Source organism: Jaculus jaculus, chromosome 1 (genome assembly GCF_020740685.1).
Source record: "Jaculus jaculus isolate mJacJac1 chromosome 1, mJacJac1.mat.Y.cur, whole genome shotgun sequence".
Lineage (NCBI taxonomy): Eukaryota > Metazoa > Chordata > Mammalia > Rodentia > Dipodidae > Jaculus > Jaculus jaculus.
In genome coordinates this window covers 76,046,506-76,072,364 of record NC_059102.1, presented here as the reverse complement: position 1 = coordinate 76,072,364, position 25,859 = coordinate 76,046,506, and the positions used below count along the sequence as shown (strand labels likewise).

The 25,859-nt window shown below is 38.5% G+C and overlaps 1 pseudogene; it reads right to left on the bottom strand.

Annotated features, from left to right (window-relative positions):
• Positions 1–12,846: 12,846 nt before the first annotated feature.
• LOC101600607 overlaps positions 12,847–25,859 on the bottom strand; it is a 132,317-nt pseudogene continuing 119,304 nt past the window's right edge.

The window sequence follows — 25,859 nt, the reverse complement described above, 5'->3', positions numbered from 1 at the left end:
AAGTGATTTAAGGAGAGAATGAAAGGAACACATGGCAAGCACAAAGATGGGTAACTTCATCTGGCTGCAGTGATCAGGGAGCAGTGCCTGGAGAACAGAAGAAACACGCATGAGAATTGGATTGTGTATTTCTGTTCTTTATTTTGTTTACTTGAGACTTGCCTCAAACATAATATGCAGCTTAAGATCTTGAACACCTGATTATCTGGCCTCCACTTTGTAAGTGCTGAGATTGCAGGTATGCACCACCATACCTAGTTTATGTGGGGCTGAGGTCAAACCCAGGGCTTTGTGCATGCTTAGCAAATACTATAACAAGTGAGCTGTATCCCCAATTTCAGACTATTTTTTTTAGTATGAGAAAAATAAATATTCATGAATGCTGCTGAAGAAAATCTTGTAGGGTGATGTCACTGAAGTGGTTTTAGAGCCATGCTGAGAGAACTTGGGAGAAGACATGGTGGTCAAGGATAGAGCTTGCCCCAGAAAGGCGGGAAGAGTTTAGTATTTGTACTACTTGGTTGATGTAATGGACTTTTTGTTTTGTTTTGTTTTGTTTTTGAGGTAGGGTCTCACTCTAGCTCAGGCTGACCTGGAATTCACTCTGTAGTCTCAGGGTAGCCTTGAATTCACAGTGATCCTCTTCCCTCTGCCTCCCAAGTGCTGGGATTAAAGACATGCACCACCACGCCTGGCTGATGTAATGGACTTTTACAAATAAAAGGCTGTGGAGATGGATCAATGGTTAAATGCACTTGTTTGCAAACAATCCTTTCCTTGGTTCAATTTCTCAACACTCACAAAAACCAGATGCAAAGTGGTGCATCACATGTTAAAAGACCCCAAGGTAAGGGACCCTGTCTCAAACAAGGTAGAACACAAACACCTTGAAGTTGTTCTCTGACCTTCACCGGAATGCTGTGGCACCCCCTTCCACTAAATAAATAAGTAAATAAATAATTTCTGAAAGACTTTGAACTAAAAGCCATTATATACTTGTGTTATAGAACACTGTCTTTGGGGCATATCATAGCATTTTTTTTTTAAATTTGATTTATTAGTTTTCTTTGCATCAAATACAGGCAGTTTGGTACCATTGTTTAGGCTCATCTATGATCTACCCCCTCCCATTAGACCCTCCTTGTTGATGTTAATGGGTCGTGCACTGTGGGGTTAGTCCAGGTTATTGGTATGCTAAATGTCTCTGCAAATCATGACCCAACATGTGACTCTGACATTCTTTCTGCCCCCTCTTCCGCAAAATTTCCCTGAGCCATGTTGGGTTCATTTTTGGTCTGCTTCAGTGCTGAGCATTTTTTTTTTTTACCATCTTAATCATAGTGGATGTGACCACATGCATGAGATCCTTACCAGATTATTACTCTCTTGGGAAAGGTTGAGGATGGGTAGAAAACCCTCACTTGAGATTCTAGCCTCCCCATGGGTGCTTCCCCATTCTCCCAATACCTACTAGCTGCCCATAATTTTGCCCCAGATACTTATATTCTCAAGGATAAATGTTAGAGTACATAGTAGGTAAAAGGTTGGCTGAAGAGATCACTCCACATATGAAGCTTTGAGGATGTAGATACTTCGGACTCACTCATATTCCTATGAGTACCTTTTTATCCATGCCCTGTAAGTAAGCATAATAAAGTAATTGCTTCAAAAGCTGGACTTGGATGGATTTGTTTATTTGGAGTATCACTGTTGTCCTATCCTGAGTTGATAAACATTTGCTTGTGTATTTCCAGAAGTCATGCACACATGTCAGAACACAAAGACACAGTCTATGTCTGCCCAGAAGAAATCAAGAAATCATGCATGCACATGTCAGAATATATTTATATATATATTTATTTATTTGACAGAGGAAGAGGGAGAGAGAGAGAGAAAGAGAAAGAGAGAGAGAGAGAGAGAGAGAGAGAGAGAGAGAGAGAGAGAGAGAGAATGGGCTCACCAGGGCCTCTAGCCACTGCAAACGAACTCCAGATATGTGTGCCCCCTTGTGCATCTGGCTAATGTTGGTCCTGGGGAATTGAACCAGGCTCCTTTGGCTTTGCAGGCAAATGCCTTAACTGCTAAGCCATCCCTCCAGCCCCAGAATATATTTTTTATATTCAGCATTATATCTTCTTGTTTTGCAGTATCTTTTGCATTTTTTTAACATTTTATTTATTTACTTGAGAAAGGAGATAGAGAGAGAGAATGGGTGCACCAGGGCCTCCAGCCACTGCAAACAAACTCCAGATGCATGCACCACTTTGTGCATATGGCTTAAATGGGTCCAGGGGAATTGAACCAAGGTCCTTTGGCTTTGCAGGCAAATGTCTGAGCCACTAATCCATCTCTCCAGTCCCTGCATTTCAATTTTTTACTCCTATCAAAATTATCGCTACAGCTGGTGAAATGGCTCAGCAGTTAAGGCCTGCAAAGCCTAAGGAACCAGGCTTGATTCCCCAGTACCCATGTAAAGCAAGATGCACATAGTGGCACATGCATCTAGAGTTCATTTGCAGCAGCTTTAGACCCTAGCATGCCCATTCTCTCTCTCTCTCTCTCTCTCTCTCTCTCTCTCTCTCTCTCTCTCTCTTTCTCTTCACTTTAAGGAAAAATGACACAATGAAACTTGAAGAAAAATGGTCAAACTTGGAACAGATCATTCTCACTGAATTCACCCAATTGCAGAAAGATAATTGTCACATGGTCTCATTTATCTGTGGTTCCTAACCTGAATCTGCCCATGATGCTGACATACCTGATTGAGAATAAATAAAATTTAAAAAAAAAATCTTGATAAAATCCAGGTAAATCATTCCAAGCATCTCCTCTTAGCTAAGGTACAGTTATAGGACACAAATATTCCAGTCAGACACATTCATATTTCAATAATGGTAACATTAGTTACAAAGCTGAATATAGGTGTAGAAATTTGGCCCTGGAGGGGTAGACATTGGTGGCTGTAGCAAATTTGCACTCTCAGTGTTTGAGAGGCCAGCATACAAGTGTTAGCTTCTATCTGAAGTTTGATAAAGGTAGGTTTTTATAAGTCTGATCTCAGCACCTGAGAGGTAGAAGTAGAATGTTTGTGAGTTTGAAGCCAATGTGACTATCCTGAGTGACACAGTTTCAAAACACTAAACCAAACAAAGAAGAATACCTGATTTTGTAGCATGATTTAGGGAATAATTTTTGGAAATAGACCTGCCACTGTGGTAGTTTGAAAGTCTGTCCCCCATTGACTTGAAGTTAAAATTAAACTAGTAGCTTGAATCTTCAGCTGCCTGACTACAGGAGGTGTCACTGGGGGTTGGATCCTGGAGTCCCGCCCTAAGATATGAGAGAGCAAGTATATACTCTGTTGGGTTTGTGTGTGTGCTGATGCTAGTGTTCTGTTTGCTGCAATTTTTCTCTCTACTTGGATCTATGAAAGTAAGCAACTTCTTCTACTATAGATGGAACTTTCCCTGGACTTATAAACTGAAATAAATCCCTTCTTCCAATAAACTGTGACTGGCGTGGATGTTTATCTGAGTATAATGGAACAGAGTACAACAGCCCCTAATATGTTAGCTCTGGTAATAAGTGTGGAGAGCTACTCACATCTAGTGAGAACATTTACTCCTTTATCAGCCTGGCTCTTTTGCTATCTCTATTGCTTCCAACAACTGCTTAGGAGAGCATGAGGGATCTAACAGAATATTAACCTACTTCAACTGCTTTCCTAAGATTACCTTTTGTTATGGGGTTATTCTGTTATTTAAACAGATATTTCTTTACGAGTCAGAAAATAAAATGTGGTTTAAAAGAAAATAGGTTTTAAGCACAGGCAAAAAAAAAAAAAAAAACAAACTTTTAATTCTGTGACTTAATCTTGACATATCCCTTTTGTTAACATGTATGCAATCATAGCTACTGAAGAGAGAAATCATAAACATTTAACAATGACAGAGGAACTCATAGTGACTTTGGGAGAGAATATTTGAAATGGATACTTTGCAAGAATACTTACGAGTTCAGGATGCAAGCATGTGTGTGCATATACATGCAGAGTCTAAAAACACAGATAACTCATAAACAACTGCCCCTACCTTGGCTATCACCATAGCAACTGAAACTTCATTTTCTTTCTCAAATGCTGTGCAGATCTAGCTCACTAACAATTCAGGAAGGGACAGTGACAAATGATCACTATATTCACCAGCTACTTTAAATAAAAATGCATTTGGCTGAATTCTAATTTGACCAATGAATATTTAACTGATAAAGTTTCCAGATAAGATACTGGTCAACAGAGAAAAAAGAGAAATGAAGCTGGAGTTGCTACCATAAGAAAATCCTTTAATGAAGAACATGAAAGGAATGTTGTAATTCTGGGCTGAGGATCTGCTCAGAATTGGGAGATGGAAGAGCAGCTGGCCCACAATTTAGGAACTTTGAAGATTCTATGACCTCTAGAATGTCACAACCATGGCGAGTGTTTTCTGCCCTTTGTCTAATACTTTGTATTTCCAAAGGAGAAAAAATAGCTTTAAATTTGTTGTTGTTTTATGAGGTAGGGTTTCACTCTAGCACAAGCTGACCTGGAATTCACTATGTAGTCTCAGGGTGGTCTTGAACTCACAATGATCCTCCAACCTCTGCCTCCTGAGTGCTGGGATTAAAGGCATGCACCACCATGTCTGGCTTAAAATGTTTTAACTTCAAAGAAACAGAAGCAAAATGAGGCACTAGAACAATGGAGATTTCAAAGACTACCCAAATCCTAAGCTTGTCAAGGTTTCCCTCATGATGTGTTGCATTATATTATTACATCCTAGACAAACCTTCTCATTTACTTTTCAACCTCTGTAGGCTTCAGCTATATTGCTCACTACTAAGGCACAAGGGAGATCTAAGTTCAGGTTCATTTTTCAAGCAGGTTTCATTATAGTGATTAATATTAATTGAGCTTCATCATTTGTCAGGCTCTGTTCTTAATATAATGGATCCTCTGTCAAAAAATTGTATTAAAATCAGTACTATATTTAATTGTATTCCTGGATAATGAAACCCAAGGGAGAATTTGATAGTAAAATCCTGCAATATTTCTCAAAACACAATGTTAAATAATTATACTCTACCACTTGTTATTTCTCCAATCTCTACTTCCCCTCTTTATACAATCAGTTGCTCTCATAGAGCACAGGTTCATATATATATATATATATATATATATATATATATATATATAGACATACACATACATACATACATACAAACATATACATATATGTGTATATATATGTATATATATACACATATATGTATATATATATATATATATACATATATATATACAGTTAAAACTAAAATATATAAAAATATATAGTTGTTACTGACATAGTTGCCATTCAATAAGTTTAAAAGATTGTAATTGTTTGTATAGATACACATTTATTATATGCAGTTTTGGACTTGGCTATGCAGGGTATTTACTTTGTGTAAGAAAATTATTGAATGCCAAGCTAGATTCAGAAGGATGATTAGAAAACATGAAGAAATAAGACCATTTAATAGGAAATCACTGTGGCTAAAATCATCAAGCTAAGAAAAATCAGGGCACCAATCCAGGGCTATTTAGTTTACTGCATTAGGTGGACACAATGCCTGGGGTAAAGACTTTCTTAAGGTCTTATTAAAATGATTAATTTTCTTTAAAGTCTGCTCCAAATACAGAAGAACATTACAAAAATCAAAAAATTTTAGATATTTATTTATATGTCTACAAAATGAAGCATAATGTCAGCTTCACTCATTATATTATTTTGTTAAGGTTAAGAATAATGTGCCAATTGCCCAGGAAATATGTAATTATTTCTGAGTTGAAATTAATCATAAATTAAATGAGTGACCTATAAACAGTTGTTTCTGAAGACAAAGTTGGAACTAAATTTTCTTTTCAAAAATTTTACCCCCAAACTAAATGTATGATGAGAATGTGAGTACATTTCTGTATGTTTGATATGATTGTGAGTGGAAGACCTGTCATGTCTAGAAATGACTTTGCTGAGAAGAAAAACATTCTAGAATCTTCTGGTTATGTTCCTTTTGCCTTTTGTAATGAAGTGAGATGATGGACACATAGTAGTATTGAAGTAGAATTAATTTCTTTACATGAGCATGAATTACTAATGCTCCAAAGGTACATTTTACCCACTTTCTGGATCTGCCTCCCAGTATTCATCTTCCCTTACGCCATATTGGCCTTCATGTTTGGTTGCCAAAAATAGATTGTTTCAGCATTCCTGTAAATATTATCAATTTATTTACAAAATGTAGCTTCCACACATCTTAGCTTGCTATAAATTTCTCTTAGAATTAACAGAGACTGAATTAGCATAGCAAGAACAGGCCACATTTAACTTCCCAGGAAAGAAATTGCAAGTTGGTTTCAGAGAGACCAGTTTCCCTGTAGAAAGTTTCAATAGGCAGGCTTACTGTGGGATAGTCAGGCAAAACGGTGGTCAGTTTGGTTCACTGAAAAGCAATTGTTGGGTAACAGACTTACTTTGAAAAGAGATCAAAATGGGGCTTTTGTTGCCTTTGGATTATTTAGTACTCTCAACATATGTGATCTGCTCTTGTGGCCCTAAATTTCCTTAAGAAACTATTCCTCTTGGATTCCCAATATCCACCATTTGGGCATCTGGGGCCCCAACATTGCAAATTCCCACTTAAAGATCAGAAGAGGCCTGAGCCAGTGTTTTCCCAGTACTGAAAATCATGGCCTGGAGAGAGAGGCTTCTAAACAAGGCAAGTGTGTTGTTGACAGCACTAACAGACATGCAAACAGGAGAAAGAAGGAACAGAAGTCAAAGTTAAGAATAGAAAGAAGGAAGACCAAACAGTAAAATTTCACAGAATAGTTAAACTAGCAGGTTATTTATCAGATGCCTTTGGGGTAAAATTTCCATAACCAAATGAGACACACTTATTGATATATCATATGTTAAAAAGTTTCTTCCTACCCCAAATACAGAGGCCTATGGTTTTAGCATGGATTTGGGAGGTCTGAAGGACTTGTCTTAGAACTTCAGAAAGATTTCCCTGTAAAACGAGGACAATGTTCTCCACAGGATACTTGTAGGATAGAGAATGTAAAGCCTTAGCACGACATTTTTGTGCTCAACAAATGAGGAGTGGATTTAAATCAATGGAGGTTATGTGAATACTGGAAGTAGGCTCTTCGGTATTAAAAGTTTTATCACTGTGAGCATGCTATGTCAGAAACATAAACAAATACCCTTACTTCTTTCACAGTGTCAGAATTTATGGGATAACAATAAATTCACAAAGTATTGCCATTTCAATGGCAACAATTTGCCAGATAATTTTTTTCTTTGCTTGATAGCCCTAGTGATACAAACACATGTTTGTTTATTGTAATCTTAACTACTAATATTAACTCTCAAATTATATCAGCACATAAATAAATTTAATATATCTACATATTTATACATATATGTAGGTTACAGAGTGACTAAAAGAGTTTTAAAGAGGCCTGAGAAACCAGAGCTTGGAAACTGAAATATAAAACTCTCTGTGTTGATAAGATAACCTGGTGCAGGAGAAGCTGCTAGAGATGCTGCTGGCCAAAGAGTGGAGACAGGTCAGAGCTGGGCTGCAGGAGTGAGAGGTAATGAAAGGCAGGACTAGGTCCCGATGATTGGATGGGGAGATGGACAGCAGGTCTAGAAAGGTGAACATATAGATGGGCAGATGGCAATTGAGTAGACAGTATCAAAAGTGGGGATCAAGCTAAGATGAAGACCCTGAAACTGCTAGGAGTTCCTGACACATACTATATACCAAGTGGTCTGATGACAGGTCAGTGGGGGCTGTTGCCATTGCAGTACTAGGTGTCCACTTCTTGGTGGGGTTAAGGTGAGGGAGTTAATCCTTTCCTTGGTTTGATGTGTTTGGTTTTCCTGACATGGATTTTAATAGAACCATTTGCCCCTATGGTCTAAATATATCCTGATAAGTTTATAGGATTTAGCCTTTCTATTCCCAAGAATAAGTTGTTTATCAGTCTGTACTGTGTGGGAGATACCAGACAAATGGTACCATTCATGTTGCTACCCAGGGGCGATTATCCTACCCACCCTCAAAATACAGACGAAATCTGCTTATAAGATGGAGATTCCCAGGGCAAGGAACAGTGTAGAAAAACAACTGTTTTATAAAATGTGGAGTAACTTAGAGTAGAGCACAACCTGATCTTCATACAAACTCATTTTCATTGCTGTAGAGAAAAGCTTGCAATCATAGACTTGTTTGAATTAAATAGTTCAACATTTATTATTAAGCATGAGGCCTTATTTTTATACTAGCTACAGTCCAAGTAAGGCAGTAATGAATTAGGTCAGATAAATAAGTCTCTTAATTGACTTCAGCTGACTATTACTAGGAACATTCTCAGATATTCAAATTAGTGCTCTAGGCCCTGGAAAGCCATGGACTTGGTCACAGTATAAGTTAGTCACCCAGGTTATTAGAATGATTGCACCAACACCTCCCAAATGTGGTTTAGTTGATTTTTTATTCATAGGTGATTCATGGAGAGCACAAAGCTGGTGATGGATCACATTACAGAGAAAGTGAAATTCCTACTTTTACCTCTTTACTGCCTTAGTAAAAGCAATGCACCCATCTTTCAGTACATGGTCTTTCTTGATCACTTACTGCATTTAAATTGTTATATAGTTTGGTGCTTCATTGTGCACTTTTATATTATTGCCTTATGTTTTATTAATATGTGGTTGTTCTGTTACTCAAAAAAATTTTCATTCCTGAAGACAGGAGATAATATCTGATGGTTAATATATTGGTATAAATGTAAATGGCTCTATAACCTCAGGTATTTTTGTTTGTTTTTTGAGCTAGGGTCTCACTCTAGCCCAGGCTGACATAGAATTAACTATGTAGTCTTAGGGTGGCCTAAACTCATAGTGATCCTTCTCCCTCTGCATCCTGAGTGCTAGGATTAAAGTTGTGCACCATCATGTCAGGCTAAGTATTTTTGATTAAGCTTCCTACTTAGTCTCTAGCAAGTGGATCCTTACTGGAAGAGGTATGTCAGTGGGAGAAGATATTGAGTTAAGCTCAGGGTGTTCAGGGTGAGCTCCTTTTGGCTGGTGCTGCCTGCTGTCTCTGTACCATAGATGTATGATGAAGTAAGCCAGTTTTTGTTCACCATGATGAAGCTTTCCCTAGAATCTGTAAGGCTGAAATAAACCCATTAACCCATAAGCTGTTTATGGTTGGGTGTTTATTTGAGTGACAAGATGATAAAGTGGGGTCTTGAATGCAATGAATCTGATTGTGTGTGATTTTTTGTTCTTATGGAACTTGTTTGAAGGAAGAATATGGAAGGATTTGATACTTTGTACTGGAGAAGCCTTGTAGTATTGTAAGCAAAGCTTTATGGTCTTTGTGCAGTGAAAGTTTGAAAATGCTAATTACAGAGAGAATTGTAGACTGTGCATGCTTGGCTTATGAAGTTACAAAGGGGAAAGAAAGAACTTTGTTAGAACTGGGATACTGGAAGAAACACTGGCTAAGTTATGCCCATGCCCTGAGAATTTGAGTTAAAAAAAAGTAATAGATTAGTGTGTTGGGAAGAAGCATAGAATAGAAATACATGAAAGAGGTATAGTTTATCAAGGGAAAATTCAAGCTAGTTTGAAGTCATAGACAGAGAGACTAGGTTTTAGATTTAACCTACAAGTGTTAAGAATACCAGCATTAGAGGTAAGCAAATTATTTTGAGTTGGGGCAATAATTAAGATGCACTGAGAGTGAAAACCAACCTATAGAAGGCTCAAGCCAGGAGAAATGCAAATTCTTTTGAAAGGAGGAGGCCTGAAGAAAGACATGGAAAGTAGTATTCTGCTATTAAATAAAGCTTTATTTCTCCTAGGTTTACAAATTTGTCTTTGCCACCCACCTGGTACTAGTTTTAGAAGCATGACAATGCAGGAAAGTAGGTCATGATGTGTACACAGTGCTAGAATCCACTGAGATGTGGCAATATGAAGCAAGGTGAAAATCCCAGTGTGGAGGCCCAGTAAAGCTATTGTATGGTGCTATGAAGTTGAACTGTGTTACAATGGAGACACCAATGTTTGGATACCAGACTGTAGGATGGCTGCCAAGGAAAGATGCTATCCCTGGCTCAGGTGGATCTAGCCACAGAACAAGTAGACAGTTAAGGGGCAAAAAACTGCTGAAATATTTTTAGCCAAAGGACTTGATCACAGGTCTTAGACATAATATAGAACTGCAAATGTTTGATGTTTGCCTGCTGGTTGCATTGGTTTCTTCTTGTTATTCTTTTAAACTTTTTGTTTGTTTTTATTAATTTATTTGAGAGCAAGAGACAGAGAGAGAAAGAGACAGAGAAAGAAAGAGAGAGAGAATGGACACACCAGGGCCTCCAGCCACTGCAAATGAACTCCATATGCATGTACCACCTTGTGCATCTGGCTTACATGAGTATTGTGAAACTGAGCCTTGAATTAGGCTCCTAGTGCTTCACAATCAAGCACTTAACTGCTAAGCCATCTCACCAGCCCTTGTTATGCTATTTTTTGCAAAGGAAATGTTTACTCGGTACCATTATGTGCTTGAATTATGCAACTTATGTTTTGAATTTGTAGTGCTTTCATATCAGATGAGTCTTTGGGCTTTTTAAAAGGGTTAATGTTGCTCAAAATTTTGAGGCTTTTGAGGTTGGACTGAGTGCATTTTGTATTGTGAGATAACAATGAGTCTATGGTGGTCAGGGGTGGAATGTGTTTGTTTAAATGTAGATGGCCCCATAGCCTCGAGTGTTTTTGATTTCAGTTTCTATTTTGTCTATAGCATTGAAATCCCTGTTTGATGAGGTATGTCACTGATGACAGATCTTGACTTCAGTCCTAGGGTGTTGAGAGTCAGCTCATATTTTCTGGTGCTGACTGTTGTCTCTGTGTTATGGATGTGTGATGAAATGAGACAGATTTTTCTGTCAGGATGAAGCTTTTCCTGGAATCTGTAACAGTGAAATAAAACCTTTGTCCCCATAAGTTGCTTCTGGTCAGGTCTTTCTTCCAGCAACAAGAAGGTAACTGCAACACAAATCATCAGTCCTGAAGGAAGGAGATCATTGCTTATGGTTTATATGTTGGCATCCTTAGTAAATAAAATAACATTTAGAAAAATGAATAGGACCAGCAAAGCAGCTAGTTCTTGGATGATGGAGAGCATATAGCTGGTATCATAGCATGTACTTCTGCTGCACTGCCTTTCTAAGTTGAGCTTTCCTATGGCTTTGTGTGATGACTTTTTAAGGTCTGTTTCACCACTTAGAGGTAAGCTATATAAGGGCAGAGACCAATGCAATTTTTGCTTACCATTTATAGCAGGCTAAATAATGTCCTTCCCACAAATTCTTTTTCCACCTATAATCTCAGAATATTATCTGTTAGGAAAGAGAGTCTTTACAGATGCACTTAAAGTAATGATTGAGATGAGATCAGGCAAGATGGAAGTGGGTTCTAAATGTAATGAGAAAGTCTTCTTTTAAGAAATAGAAAAGGATAGATAAAGATGCAAAACAGGCTGGAGGAATGCATCAATAAGCCAAGAGCACCAAAGATTCCTTGCGACCAGTAGAAGTTAAGACAGAGGCATTAAGCAGTTATTGCCTTAGGGCTTCAGGAAAGAATCTACCCTGCTAACTCCATGATGTTTGAATTCTGGTACACAGAACTGTGAGAAAACACATTTCTTTTGTGTGAAGCTACCATGTATGGTCATTTACTACATCATCCATAAGAAATAACTGAATTATGGTATCCCTGATATCTAACACAGAGATTGGCATATACTAAAGGTTAATTTAACATATATGAGGGAAAAAAGGTAAGTTGGTTCTTTCCCTTCTCCTATATCTGTACCTACTTCAATATAACTTTTATTCTTGTAGCCCAGTCTCTGAAAGTCACCTAGTAAGTTATTAAAAATGCACAGTCCTAAGATTATCTCAATCCTGTTTAACAGAAATCTCAAGGGCATAGAACATGTTTCCTTAATAAGTTCCCATGGTGGGTCTTGGGCTTATGAAAAATTTGAACTAGTGCTCTTCTTAAATTAATTCTTAAGGCTTTTCTGAAATAGAGTAGTGATGTTGCTGTAGCCCTGGTGCACCTGAGAGAGGAAGTACCCTCCTAGCTACAGTGTGAGGCTGGCCTCCTCATTACTTCTGCTGGTAACTCCTAAAGCATAATACTCCATATATCAGCTCCTCTTTTATTTTTTTCTTAATTTTTAAAAATGTTTTTATTTATTTGAGACAGAAAGAGGCAGAGGAGAGAGAGAGAGCGCACAAGAGTGAGCTACACCAGGGCCTCCAGCCACTGCAAACGCCAAATGCATGCACCACATTGTGCATCTGACTTTCGTGGATACTGGGGAATTGAGCCTTGCACCAGGGTCCTTAGGCTTCACAGGCAAGCCCTTAACCGCTAAGCCATGTCTCCATACACCAGCTACTTTATATGACCCCAAATTTTTTCTAGAGGTTACATTTTTATACCCAGAGAAACTCCCTCAAGAAAGTCAGAATTAGATTGATATCCATTCTCAAGATGACCTTCTGTAAACAGCAATGTCTGCATAGCATTACTTAAAAAGTTTTACAAATTCCAAACTTCCAAATTTCAGTCACAATTCACATCTTCAAAAAGCATGATGCTCAAAAGGTATAAGATCATTTATTATAAACAAGATGCTTTGTGTTCCATATTCATCCACTCAAATTTATGACTTTCTCATTACCCAATTTGCTGAGTCCTCAAATCCAAGCACAAAGCAGGCTGCAAGCTCAAATTGGCACCTGCAGATCACACTGTGAGGTTTCCGCTGTGCGCCACTGCTGCTAGGAGCTCTGCGACCTGTCATTCCTGTGGGCGTGGACAGCTCCCCTCCCACTGGGCCTGTGGCAGCCAGGGACAGCTGCATTTCCAGGTACCATTTTCTTTCTGATTTTAAACCTTTTACTGGGATATCTTTTTCCTGTATACCTGAAAGAACAATCCACAAGTTAAAGCAGGAACTGGGGAGGTTAGTTCAGATCCATGATTTTGCCCTAAGTCAGGGAGGATTTGTGAACTTGTTAGGAGGGATTTGTTGCAAAACCCAAGTGAATCATGGACTAGAGGTGGACATTAAGTCAGAGAGGCATACAAGGGAAGTGTCATGGAAATGTAGAAGCAAACTGTCAACTATGAGTAATATTAAATCCCTGGTTCTGAGCAATAAATGAGAGTACAAATGCCCAATAACAGAAAAAGCAAGAGACATCAGAATTTGAAGTAGATTTTTCTAATTATTTATTTATTTATTTATTTTAGGGAGACAGAAAGAGGGAGGGAGGGAAGGAGGGAGAGAGAGAGAGAGAAACAAATAACACACCAAAGCCTCTAGCCACTGCAAATGAAATCCAGATGCATGGCCACCATGTGCATTTTGGCTTATGCGGATTCTGGGGAATAAAACCTGAGTCCTTAGGCTTCACAGGTAAGCATCTTAACTGCTAAGCCATCTCTCCAGTCTCTGAAATAGATTTTTATGGCTAGCAAAATGAAGTTTAGTCAACTCTTACTCTGTTTTTCCTACAAATCAAGCAGCACTGTCCATCTTTGTCACACTGCCTCATAACCCCAAAATCACTTTTGATTCTTCTTTTGGTCCTCCTTCCCCATTTCTATCACAAGTCATCATATTTTTAAAGATACCAACTTTAAAAATATTTATTTATTTGTATGTGTGCATATATGCAGATTAGAGGAGTTGCCCGTGTTCCACTTTCTCTTTGAGATAGTCTCTTGCATGTGTAAATGACTCTGGCTGACCTGCAAGTGGCTCTGTGTGAGTACTGTGACTGAACGCAGGCAGCACCCTGAGTGGCAGGTTTTGATGCAAGTACCTTTAATAGCTTAGCTGTCTGCACATCATTGTAATGTGCCCCTATGAGACATTGTTGTCATATGTCCTTTTTTAATGCAGACCCAAATGCTCAGGGTCAACCACATAGCTTGCAAACCTTTTGGCATTGTGCTTTTTATTATAATTTTATGTTTATTATTATTAATAAGATGTTTCATATGGATACATCATGTTTTTGTACCTGTTGCATTCAGGTTTACATTGCTGGAAGAAATTACCTAAGAGAAGCTTGTGGTGGTGGGGGGGAAACGATGGCATGAGCAGAGAGTGGACATCGCCTCCTGACCAACATTACATCGATAATAACAATAGGAAAGTGTGCCAAACACTGGCAAGGGGAAACTGTCAATACCCATAAGCCTGTCCCCAACAGTATACTGCCTCCAGAAGACATGAGTTCCCAAATTTCCATCAGCTGGAAAACTAACATTCAGAACACCTAAGCTTAGGAGGAACAACTGAGTCAAGCCACCATATTCTGCCCCATAAACTGATAATCATATATGATGTAAAAATACAATGCATTCAGTTCAAATTTAAAAGTCCCCATAGTTTTTATGACTCTCCATGATGTTCAAATATTCTCATAGTCCAAAGTCTTTTAACTGAGTCATAATAACAAAAATAAACCAAAACCCCATAATGGCACAGAATAAACATTCACACTGCAGAAGATGACATTGGGTATAGCAAAGAAATATTCAACCAATACAAGATTAAAACAGGGTGAACACTGAACTCTGTAGCTCCAAATCTAGCAACTCTAGCCAGTGATAAGTCCCCATGTCTAACAATTCTAAGCAGCAATAAGTTTCTGGAGATCCAATTTTGCTCCTCCAGCTAGGCTACTCACAGTCATGGAAAACTTCAAGTAGGTCAGGCAGCTCTCCTTGGCAGCCACCTTATGATCCTGGCATTTCCACTGGGTCTCCACTGCAAGCCATGGTTCACACTCATGGCTCCACCAGATTTCCATGCAGGCATCCAGCAAACTTGCTTCACACTGCCCACGGCTGTTTCCAAAACACAAGACCACATTGCAAACTCAATGCAAACTCTCTATCCTGAATTTCTTATACTCCACAATAACAGGTAGGGTGCCAATTTATTAATCCAGGGGGTAATAAAGCAGACTTTGAAGAATAGGACACCCTTGAGTACTCAGACCCCTTCAAAAGAGTCTACAATCTTCCTGTTGCCCCAGTGCAGGTCAGCTAGCCCAATTTCAAAAGTTGTAGTCTCTCAATTGCAGCTGAATGGGCAGCAGTTTCAGCCCAAAGATTTCACTTCTGTGACACATCTCTCTGCTTATACCAGTCCATTTCTATGCAATGCAATCCTGCACAACTTCTCATGACACAGGCATAACAGCAAGCCCCTCACACAAACTTCTTCTAGCCCAGTCCAAACAAAGCTCTTTCTCACCATCATAAGCCAAACCTCATAGTCCATAGTTCTTACTGTATCCATGTCATTTTATTCTGACCAGAATAGTCCATCAAGCTGTACTTGTATCATGGTAGGGTGTCTCAGGCCAAAGTTTCAGATCCTCCCACATTCCTCTTGAAAATCAGCTCCAAAAGGCCAAAGCCACACCATCAGGTGTCTAGCAGCAACACCACTCTTGGTACCAACTTTACTATTGCAGTTGAATTCACACTGCTGGTAGAAATCACCTGACCCAGAGCAGCTTGTGGGGAAAAAAGTTTAATTTGGCTTACAGGCTCAAGGGGAAGCACCATGATGGTAGGAGAAAATGATGGCATGAGCAGAGAGTAGACATTGCCTCCTGACCAACATCACATGGACAATAACAACAGGAGAATGTTCCAAACATTGGCAAGGGGAAAATGGCTATAATACCCATAAGTCTACCCCCAACAATACACTGCCTCCAGGAGGCATTAATTTCAAAATCTCCATCACCTGGGAACCTGGCATTCAGAACACCTATGTTTATGGTGAACACCTGAATCAAAAAGAGTACCCTCTTTTCCTTCATCCATGCCCCCATTCCGTTGGGTATGCTGCTCAGTAGGGTTGAAGGTATTCTCCATGGGGTTGTAGCTTATGCATTGTGGGAGCTGTAGTCAGTTAATTTGGGGGAGAGGGAATGCCTCTGGGCATAATGTTTCAACCTGTGGCTCTTACAATATTCCTGTCCCCTCTTCTGCAAAATTCCCTGAGCTGTGGTGGGTGAGTTTTAAGTCTCCTTCAGTGATGAGCTCTTAAGAGCCTCTTGATCTTTACTTTTGTATGTGTTGAGTATCCTCAGGGTCTGTCTCCTTCACCCTGGTGCTGATTGTCAGAAACAGAATGGAAGCAGCACTCTTGCTTGTCTTCCTATTCCTCTGTGGATTCAGCTATGGCTTGGCTGAAGTGCAAGGGATAGTTTATGTCCTCCAGTTTTGCTACCTTGTGAAAAAGAAGAACAGATTCTCCAACAAAATGTGAAGTCAGCATAGTTAAAATAGGATAAGAATTATCAGTTTAGGGAGAATAACCCCTCTTTTAGCCAAAGAATAGTGAGAACTTGACACTGTAGAATATAATCTTTGTCTCCATAGGAGTCTGATTTGGTTCTCAATTACAGATATGGGTTCCTTTACATTGAGCAGATCTCTTAGCCATTCAGAAAGCTATTGATTATCCACTGATGCTGTGTGTGAGTATTGCACTGGGGTTTACATTGTGTCAGGGTGTTTGCTTCTGAGTAGATTAGACCTCTGGTTGCTCAGACCACTGTGGGCTGCTTTACCCAGTAGCTCATAATGTGCTTTCCAGCACTAGACATGATAACTGTCTGGGGACTGGCTTTCTTCTGAATTCCAACCAGTTCTCTCCATGCTCTGTGTTCGAAATGTATGGTGTGTTCAGCCATAGGGTCTTAACTTTTGTCTCAGGAAGGTAATCAAGTGTTTTGACAGAAAACTGTCTTGGTTTGTGTACCTCATAGATCTCTCTGATCAACAGTTCAATGTGGGTGGCAACCAAGCTCTGATAGTGGGAGTTACAGGTCAGAGAGGGAAAATAAAAAAAAAAAATCTTTTAAGCTTAGGCTTCCTCTCACCTTCACCAGAGCCCTACTTTTCAGGTGCTCCCCCTTATTCCTTTTGAGGGTTATATCTTTTACTCTATCTCCAAGGATAAAGGTTTCTATGGTATCAGCTCATTTTGGATTTAATTTTGGGTTTGTTTTCCCCCACCCCTCCCCTCTCTCCAAACCTTTCCATCACTATTTTCTTGGCCTCAAGTTGCCTATGACAACAACTCAAGCAGGTCCAGGTTAAGAACCACAGATAAGTGATACCGTGTGGCATTTGTCTTTCTGTGATTGTGTGAGTTCACTGAGTATGATCTGTTCCAATTCTGTTCATTTTTCTACAGATCTTATCGTGTCATGTTTTTTTTCTACTGATGAGTAGAATTCCATTGTATAAATGTACCACAACTTTATTATTATTATTTATTTATTATTATTATTATTATTATTATTATTATTATTATTATTTATTCATCCAATGATGGGCATCTGGGTTGATTCCAGTTCTTAGCTATAATGAATTGAGCAGCTGTAAACATAGTTGAAGAAATGTCTCTGCATTGATGCATGGAGGATTTAGGATAAATGCCAGTAAGGGAGTAACTAGATCTGTTGGTAGCTTAATGTTCATCATTTTCAGGAATCTCCAAATTAATTTCCATAGTGGTTCTACAAGTTTACATTCCCACAAATAGTGGATAAGGGTTCCTCTTTCCCCACATCCTCACCAACATTTGTCATTGTTAGATTTTTTTTTTTTTAATGATTTCCATCCTTACTGGGGTAAGGTGAAATTTCATGGTTGTCTTAATTTGCATTTCCCTAATGGTTAGGGGATGTTGTTTCTTAAGTGTGTATTAGCCATTTGTAATTCTTCTTCTGAGAACACTCTATTCTGTTCAAATGGCTTCTGCCAGTGTTATAGCTGGTGAAGATTTTCTTCCATTTTCTATTGGCTTTGCTTTTGTTGGGTTTATCTGTGCAAAAGCTTTTTAGTTTCATGAGATCTCATTGGCTGAATGGTTGTTTACTTTCCTGGGATACTGTGTTTTTTGTTTAGGAAGTATTTCCCCACTCCTATATTGTGAAGAGCTTCTCCTATATTTTTTTTTTCCAGTAGGGAAAGTTTCAGGTCTTTTTTTAAATTAAAGGTTTAGTATTTCATTTATTTATATATTTACTTAAGAGATGGAGAGAGAGATGGAGAGAGAGAAAGAGAGAGAGAGAGAGAGAGAGAGAGATTGCTTTTGGTAGAATTGCCATTTTCACAATATTAATTCTATCAACCCAAGAGCATGTGCAGTCTTTCCATCTTCTCAAGTCCTTCTTGATTTCTTTCCTGAGTTTTTAAATGCTTTCATTACATAGTCTTTTACATCCTTGGTTAGTGTTAATCCAACGTATTTAATTTTTTCTCTTGTTTTTAAAAATGGGACAGGCTCACTGATGTTTTTTTCTCTGTGGATTTGTCTTTTGCATATAGAAAAGCTACTGATTTTGTGTATTGATTTTGTATCCTGCCACATTGATGAAGCAATTTATCACCTTTAGAAGTTTTGAGATGAATACTTTGGGGTCATTTATGTATAGGATCATGCCACCTGGATATAGGCCTATAGTTTTCTTTTCTTGATGCATCTCTGTCTGATTTTGGTCTTAGGGTGATGTTAGTTTCATAAAAGGAATTGGGGTGGGGGATTCCCTGGTCTCTGATTGTGCAAAACAGTTTGGGAATATTGGTTTCAGTTCTTTGAGGACAGTTTGAAAGAACTCAGCTGAGAAGCCGTCCAGTCCTGGGATTTCCTTTTTGGTGAGGGTTTTGATCACCTTTTCAATCTCCATTGATGTGATAGACTTGCTTAGGAGATTAATCTGTTCTGAGTTTACTTTTGGTAGGTGGTATGTGTCTAGGAATTCATCTATTTCTTCCAGATTATTCAATTTTGTGGAGTAAAGGTTTTGGAATATTCCCTGATGATTCTTCCAATTTCATTGATGTCTGTTGTGATCTCTCCTTTTTCATTTCTTATTTTGTTAATTTGAAACTTCTCTCTCTCTCTCTTTTTTTCTTTTGATTGATTAAGTTGGCCAGGGGTTTGTCAATCTTGTTCATTTTTTCAAAGAAGCAGCTCTTTGTTTCACTGATTTTTTAAAATTGTTTTCTTGGTTTCCAATTCATTAATTTCTGCTCTAATCTTGATTATTTATTTCCATGTGCCACTCTTTGGGTTGGCTTCTTCTTGCTTTTCCAGTGCCTTTGTTGGACAGTCAGGTTATTAATTTGGGATCTCTCTGTCTTGGTAATGAAGGCATTTAGGGCTAGAACTTTCCCCTTCAGACTGTCTTCATTGTGTGCCATAAGTTTTGATAGGTTGTGTTTCATTATCATTGAATTCTAGGAATTTTACAATTTCATTTTTGATTCCTTCCATGGTCCACTCATTGTTTAAAAGTGTGTTATTTAGTCTCCAGGAGCTGGTGGAGTTCTTGATGTGTCTCTTGTTGTTAATTTCTAGTTTTATAGCATTGTGATCTGACATGATACAGGAAGTTATTTAAATTTTCCTGACTTTATGAAGTCACAATTTATTTCATAATAGAAAATCTATTTTGGAGAAGGTTCCATGGGTTGCTGAGAAGAATGTGTATTATGTAGAGTTAGGGTGGAATGTTCTGTAGATATCTGTTAGGTGTAGTTGATCTATGATGTTATTGAAATCTATTTTTTCCCTGTTGATTTTCTGTTTGGATGATCTGTCTGTTGGTGATTGTGGGATATTGAAGCCTCTGACTATTATGGTATTGGTGTTTATTTGTATTTTATTGTCAACTAGATTTTGTTTTGTGAACTGTGGTGCACCTGTGTTTGGCACATATATATTTATGATTATGATGCACTCATGTTGAATTATTATTCCCTTGATAAATAAGAAGTGGCTGTCTTTGCCCTTTTTGATTACTTTTGGTCAGAAGTCTATTTTATCACATATTAATATAGCAACACCTGCTTGTTTTTTATTTCCATTTGCTTGGAATATCATTTTTCATCCTTTCACCTTCAGTAGGTGTCTTTCTTTAGTGGTGAGGTTGGTTTTTGAAAGATAGCAGATAGAAGGGTCCAATTTTTTGATACACCCTCAGAAACTATATTTTGATGGGTGAATTAAGATAATTAATATTTAAGGTTATTACTGTGAGGTTTAAGTTAATCCCTGATAGGATTAGGTATTTTATGGGTTTTGGTGCTTTCTTGTGTTTTGTATTACTTTGAGCCTGGTCTATTTTGTTTATTGTGATCTTCCTGTTGGCTTTTGAGATTGGTTGTTTGACTGTTCTATGTGGAGTATTCCCTCAAGTATTCCCAGTAAATTAGGCTTTGTGTTAATATAATCATAGAGTTAACGTTTTATGGAAAGTTTTTCTTTTACCATCTATTATAAGGGATACTTGTGCTGCGTAGAGTAGCTTGGGTTTGAAGTCATAGTTTTTTACACTTTCAAGTGTTCCATTCCAGGCCTTTCTGGCTTTCAGGGTTTCTACTGAGAAATCTGATGTAATTTTGAAGGGAATGACTTTGTATGTTGTGAGTTGTTTCTCTCTTGTTGCTTTTAACATGCTCTTTTTGTTTACATTGTTAAAAGTTTTAACTTTGATATGTCTTGGAGAGTTCCTTCTTTGGTCCTGTCTGTTTGGTGTTCTGTGGACTACCTGTATCTGGATGACCTCTCTTTTGAGACATTCAGAAAATTTTCTTCAATAATTTTGTTGAATATGATCTCTGTGTCTCTGGCCTGGATTTTCTCTCCTTTTGGTATACCCATGATCCAGATGTTTGGTCATTTTATGATATCCCACAGTTCCCTCATTCTGTTCCCTTGATTTTTTTGAACTTAGCAAGGTTTTTGGCCTCCCAATCAATTTATTCTTTCTTATCTTTCAGGTCAGAGGTTCTGCCTTCCACATGAGTAACTCTTAGTGAGGATTTTTTTAATAATTTCTGTTTGCTGCTGTGCTATTTTGCATCATGTCCATCTCCTTTTTGAGGTATGATTTCAATTTGAGTTCTGATTTTCCTCATGTTTCCTGGAAATAATTCTTGCATTTGATCAAGTCTTCATTAAGCTTAACCAACCAGTTTTTGAGATCTTCCATTTCTTGACTCACCTTCAATTTATTCATATCTCTTTGGAGGGCTCTAACATTTTCAGTCAATTTAAGCCTACTTTGTAAGCTGAGCACTCTAGGAGATGATTCTGTTCAATTTCATTGATATGATTATTGGTTCCTTGATGGTTTGCTTCCAATTCAGCATTTTTAAAAGTTAGAGTCTCATTGGTTGTTGTGTTTTCATTTTGGGAATGAATTTCTGTTGATTTCTCCATTATTTCATTGGAGGCTTTCATTGTAGGACTAGGCATCCTTGGTGGAGATCTCTCAGTTTTCTGATTTTCATTGGCCTTTTTGCATTGTTGTTTACCCATTTTAGGAAGAATATTTACTTTATTAAGGAGGAACTGAGTTTCTGTCCTTTGGCCCATGCACCCTCTGGCTCAGGTGAACAGGGATATTGGTACCTAGTGGCCAGTCAGAATACCAGAGCAAAAGGCCTGATTACATAGCTCACACAGTGACCAGGCTACCTCAAGCTAGGCACAATGGGACCTACCAGGACCAGGGGACTGGGAGGATCCAGGGGACAGACATGTGGGCACTCACTCCATGCCCCACCCACCTGCACAGTCTGGCCCACAGAACCTGGACCAAGGATCTGGGAGCAGCCAGGAGACAGGGGTCTGGCCTACTCACTCTATTCCACCACATCTGCCCACATACTGTCCATGCAGGGAAACCAGACCAGGGATCTGGGAGGAGCTAGAACACAGGGATCTGGTCTACTTACTCCACACCACTGTGCCTGCCTGCACATTGTCTGTGCAGGGAACACGGACAAGGGAGCTGGGAGAAGCCAGGAAACAGGGGTCTGGCCTATTCACTCCGCACTGCCATGCCCGCCTGCTCAGACCAGAGCAGGGAACACATCCTTCTGATTTTTTTATAAAACACTTTTTAAAAAAGTTTTATTTTTATTTGTTTATTAGAGACAGGGAGAGGAAGAGAGAGAAGAGGAGAGAGAGAATGGGTGAGCCACGGCCTCTAGCCACTGTAAACTAACTCCAGATGCATGGCACCTTGTGTATCTGGCATACATGGGATGTGGAACATGGAACCTGGGTTTTTAGGCTTTGCTGGTAAGCACCTTACGTGTTAAGCCATCTCTGCAGCCTTGATTTCTTCATTTCAAAATGTAAAATTTGTTCAAAATTTTAATAATGTGTAAATAATACAATTAGTTCCCAATAAGACAATGGCTGTCATTTACTGAGAACTGAACATGTCGCAGACATTTGGCAAGCAAAGTATAGAAACAAGTTCAGGAGTTCTGTCAAGGCTAAGAATCTGCATTTTAATCAATTACTCTCTCAAAAAGACTGCTGCATACAATGAGAAGACAAATCCACCTGTGAAATCTATAATTTTATCTATTGGGTGAGGGATGTTATCTTTTTTTTTTTTTCCTAAGAATATGCTTTGTGTGGACACATCATATGCTGGTGCCATCATTTCTCTCCTCCCTGTTGTCAATCTGCTGGAGGCCAAATGAATGGGGTTGTTGGTATTCCCCATGGGGTTATGGGTTATGGGTTGTGAGAGCAGAAGACAGTCATGGGGGAGCAAAGCGTCTGGGTATGCCCTCTCAACCTGTGGCTTTTACAATCTTTCTACTCATGTTTTAGTCTTCTACCAAGGAGAAATGTTTCTATGGCATTAGTTCATTTGGGGCTTACTTTGTGTTTCTCCCCAACATTCCACTGTCCTTCCCACTGACCCTTCCATCCTTATTGTCTAGTCCTTGTGTTGTCTGTCAGGTATGGGAGCAACTCAATCTGTTTGAAATCCATATAGTTTCCTACAAATTACATTATATCATTTTTTTTATTACGGCTGAGCATAATTTCATTGTGTAAATGTACCACATTCTTCATTATCCATTCCTCCAATGATGGGCACCTGGGTTGATTCCAGTTCTGAACTATTAGGAATTCAGTAGCTATAAACATGGGCAAGCAAATATCTCTGCAGTAAAGGGTGGAACCTTTAGAGTGAATGCCCAGTAGAGGAAGAACTGGGTATGTTGGTAGCTCTATTTTCATCTTTTTTTCAGGAGACTCCATATTGACTTCCATAGAGGTTGTGTAAGCTTTCATTCCCACCAATAGTGAATGATGGTTCCTTTTTTCCCACATTCTTGTCAACATTTATAGTCATTTGATTTTTTAATGATTGACATCCTTGCTCGAGTAAGGTGGAATCTCAAAGTTGTTTTAATTTGCTTCACTGATGGTTAAGGATGTTGAACATTTCCTTAAGTGTGTATTAGCCATTTGTATTTACTTTATTTTATATTTATATGTTAATTCTTTTATGCAGAGAGGTGGGGTGGAAGATAATTGGCACACCAGGACCTCCAGCCACTGTAATCACACTCTAGCTGTGTGTACCCCACTGTGTGCACATGTGCAATTGTGCAATTGTGTCCCTGTGCATCTGGCTTATGTGGGACCTGGAGAGTTGAACGTAAGTCCTTAGGCTTTACAGGCAAGCACCTTAACTGCAAAGCCATCTGTCCAACTTGTATTAGCCATTCATATTTCTTCCTTTGAGAACTCCATATTCTGCTCTGTGCCCTATTTTTCAGGGATTTTGTTCAAGTTTTTATTGTTTAGTTTTTTGAGTTCTTTCTAGTTTCTTGATATTAGGCCTTTGTCAGTGGTATACCTGGAAAAGATTTTCTCCCATTCTGTGGGTAATCTATTGACTCTGTGATATATTTGTTGTAGCAAAAGCTTTTTAGTTTCATGAAGTCCCACTGTTTGTGTGATTGTTTAACATCCTGGGATACTAGGGTGCAGTGCAGGAAGTCTTTCCCCACTCCTATATCATGAAGAGTTCCTCCTATTTTTTCTTCCAGTAGTTTACGAGTTTCAGGTCTTTTTTTAAAAAAAAAATATTTTATTTGACAGAGAAAGAGGGAGAGACAGAGAAAGAGAGAGGTGAGAATGGGTGCATCGGGGCCTCCAGCCACTGCAAATGAACTCCAGATGTGTGCGCCCCCTTGTCCATCTGGCTAATGTGGGTACTTGGGAATTAAACCTGGGTCCTTTGGCTTTGCAGGCAAATGCTGTAATCGCTAAGCAATCTCTCTAGCCCTTCAGGTCTTATATTAAGGTCTTTGATCCCTTTGGAATGGATTGTTGTGCATGATAAGATGAATGGGTTGTTTCGTTTCTCTACATGTGGTTATCTAGTTTATCCAGCACCATTTTTTAAAGGTGCTGTCTTTTCTCCAGTGTACTCTGTTGTCTCCTTTGTCAAAGATGAAGTAGCTGTAGTTACTTGAAATATGGGTCGAGTCTTCAATTCTGTCCCATTGGTCTATATGTCTATTTATGCTAATACCATACTATTTTTCTTACTATCGATTTGTACTATAGCTTTAGATCAGGCTTGGTGATATCTCCAAAGGTGTTTCTTTTGCTGGGGATATGTTTGGCTATCCAAGACATGCTGCCATTCCATATAAATTTGGAGATTTTTCTAGCTCAGTAAAAAATGATGCAGAGATTTTTTTTTTCCCCTTTTGGTATTGCATTGAAGCTGTATGTTGCTTTTGGTAAAATTGTCATCTTTACAATATTAGTTGTACCTATCCAGGAACATGGGAGATTTTTCCATCTTCTCATGTCCTCCTCAATTTATTTCTTGAGTGCTTTTATGTTTCCATTATATAGGTCTTTCATACCCTTGGTTAGTGTAATTCCATGGTATTTAATTTTACTGTGGCTATTAAAAATGAGAAAGCCTTGCTAATTTTTTTCCTTTGTATATTAGTCCTTTGCTTATAGAAAGGCTACTGATTTTTTTGAGTGGAGTTTGTATACTGTCACATTGCCAAAGGAATTTATCCCCTTTAGAAGTTTTATGGTGGATAGGCTGGAGAAGTGCTTTAGCAGTTAAGACACTTGCCTACAAAGCCAAAGGACCCAGATTTGATTCTCCAGGACCCACATAAGTCATATGTAAATGTTTGGAGTTCATTTTTCAGTGGCTGGAGGCCTTTGGTGTGCCTATTCTTTCTCTCTATCTGCCTCTCTCGATATATCTATTGCTCAATCAATAAAAATATATTTAAACATAAGTTTTATGTGGCCAGGCATGGTGGTGCATACCTTTAATCCCAGAACTTAGGAGGCAGATGTAGGAGGATCGCTGTGAACTTGAGGCCAACCTGAGGCTACATTGTGAATTCTAGGTCAGCCTGGGCTAGAGTGAGACTCTACATCGGAAAACCAATAATAATAATAATAATTTTATGGTGGAGTCATTTGGGTTACTTATGCATAGGATCATTTTATCTGCAAATAGGGCTAATTTGACTTCTTCCTTTCCAAATTTGTATCTCTTTTATTTATTTCTCCTCTATTACTCTTTGACCTAGGACTTCTTATACTATGTTGAAGAGCAGTGGTGAGAGTGGGCACCCCTGTCTTGTTCCTGGTTACAATGACAATTCCTGAGTCTCTCCCCATTAAGTATTATTTGGGTTTAGGTTCTTTATATATATCCTTCATTATGTTGAGATATAAAAAATTCTTCATGCCTATTCTCTCCAGTATTTTGATCATGAAGTGATGTTGTAGTTTCTTGAAGTCATTCTCTGCAT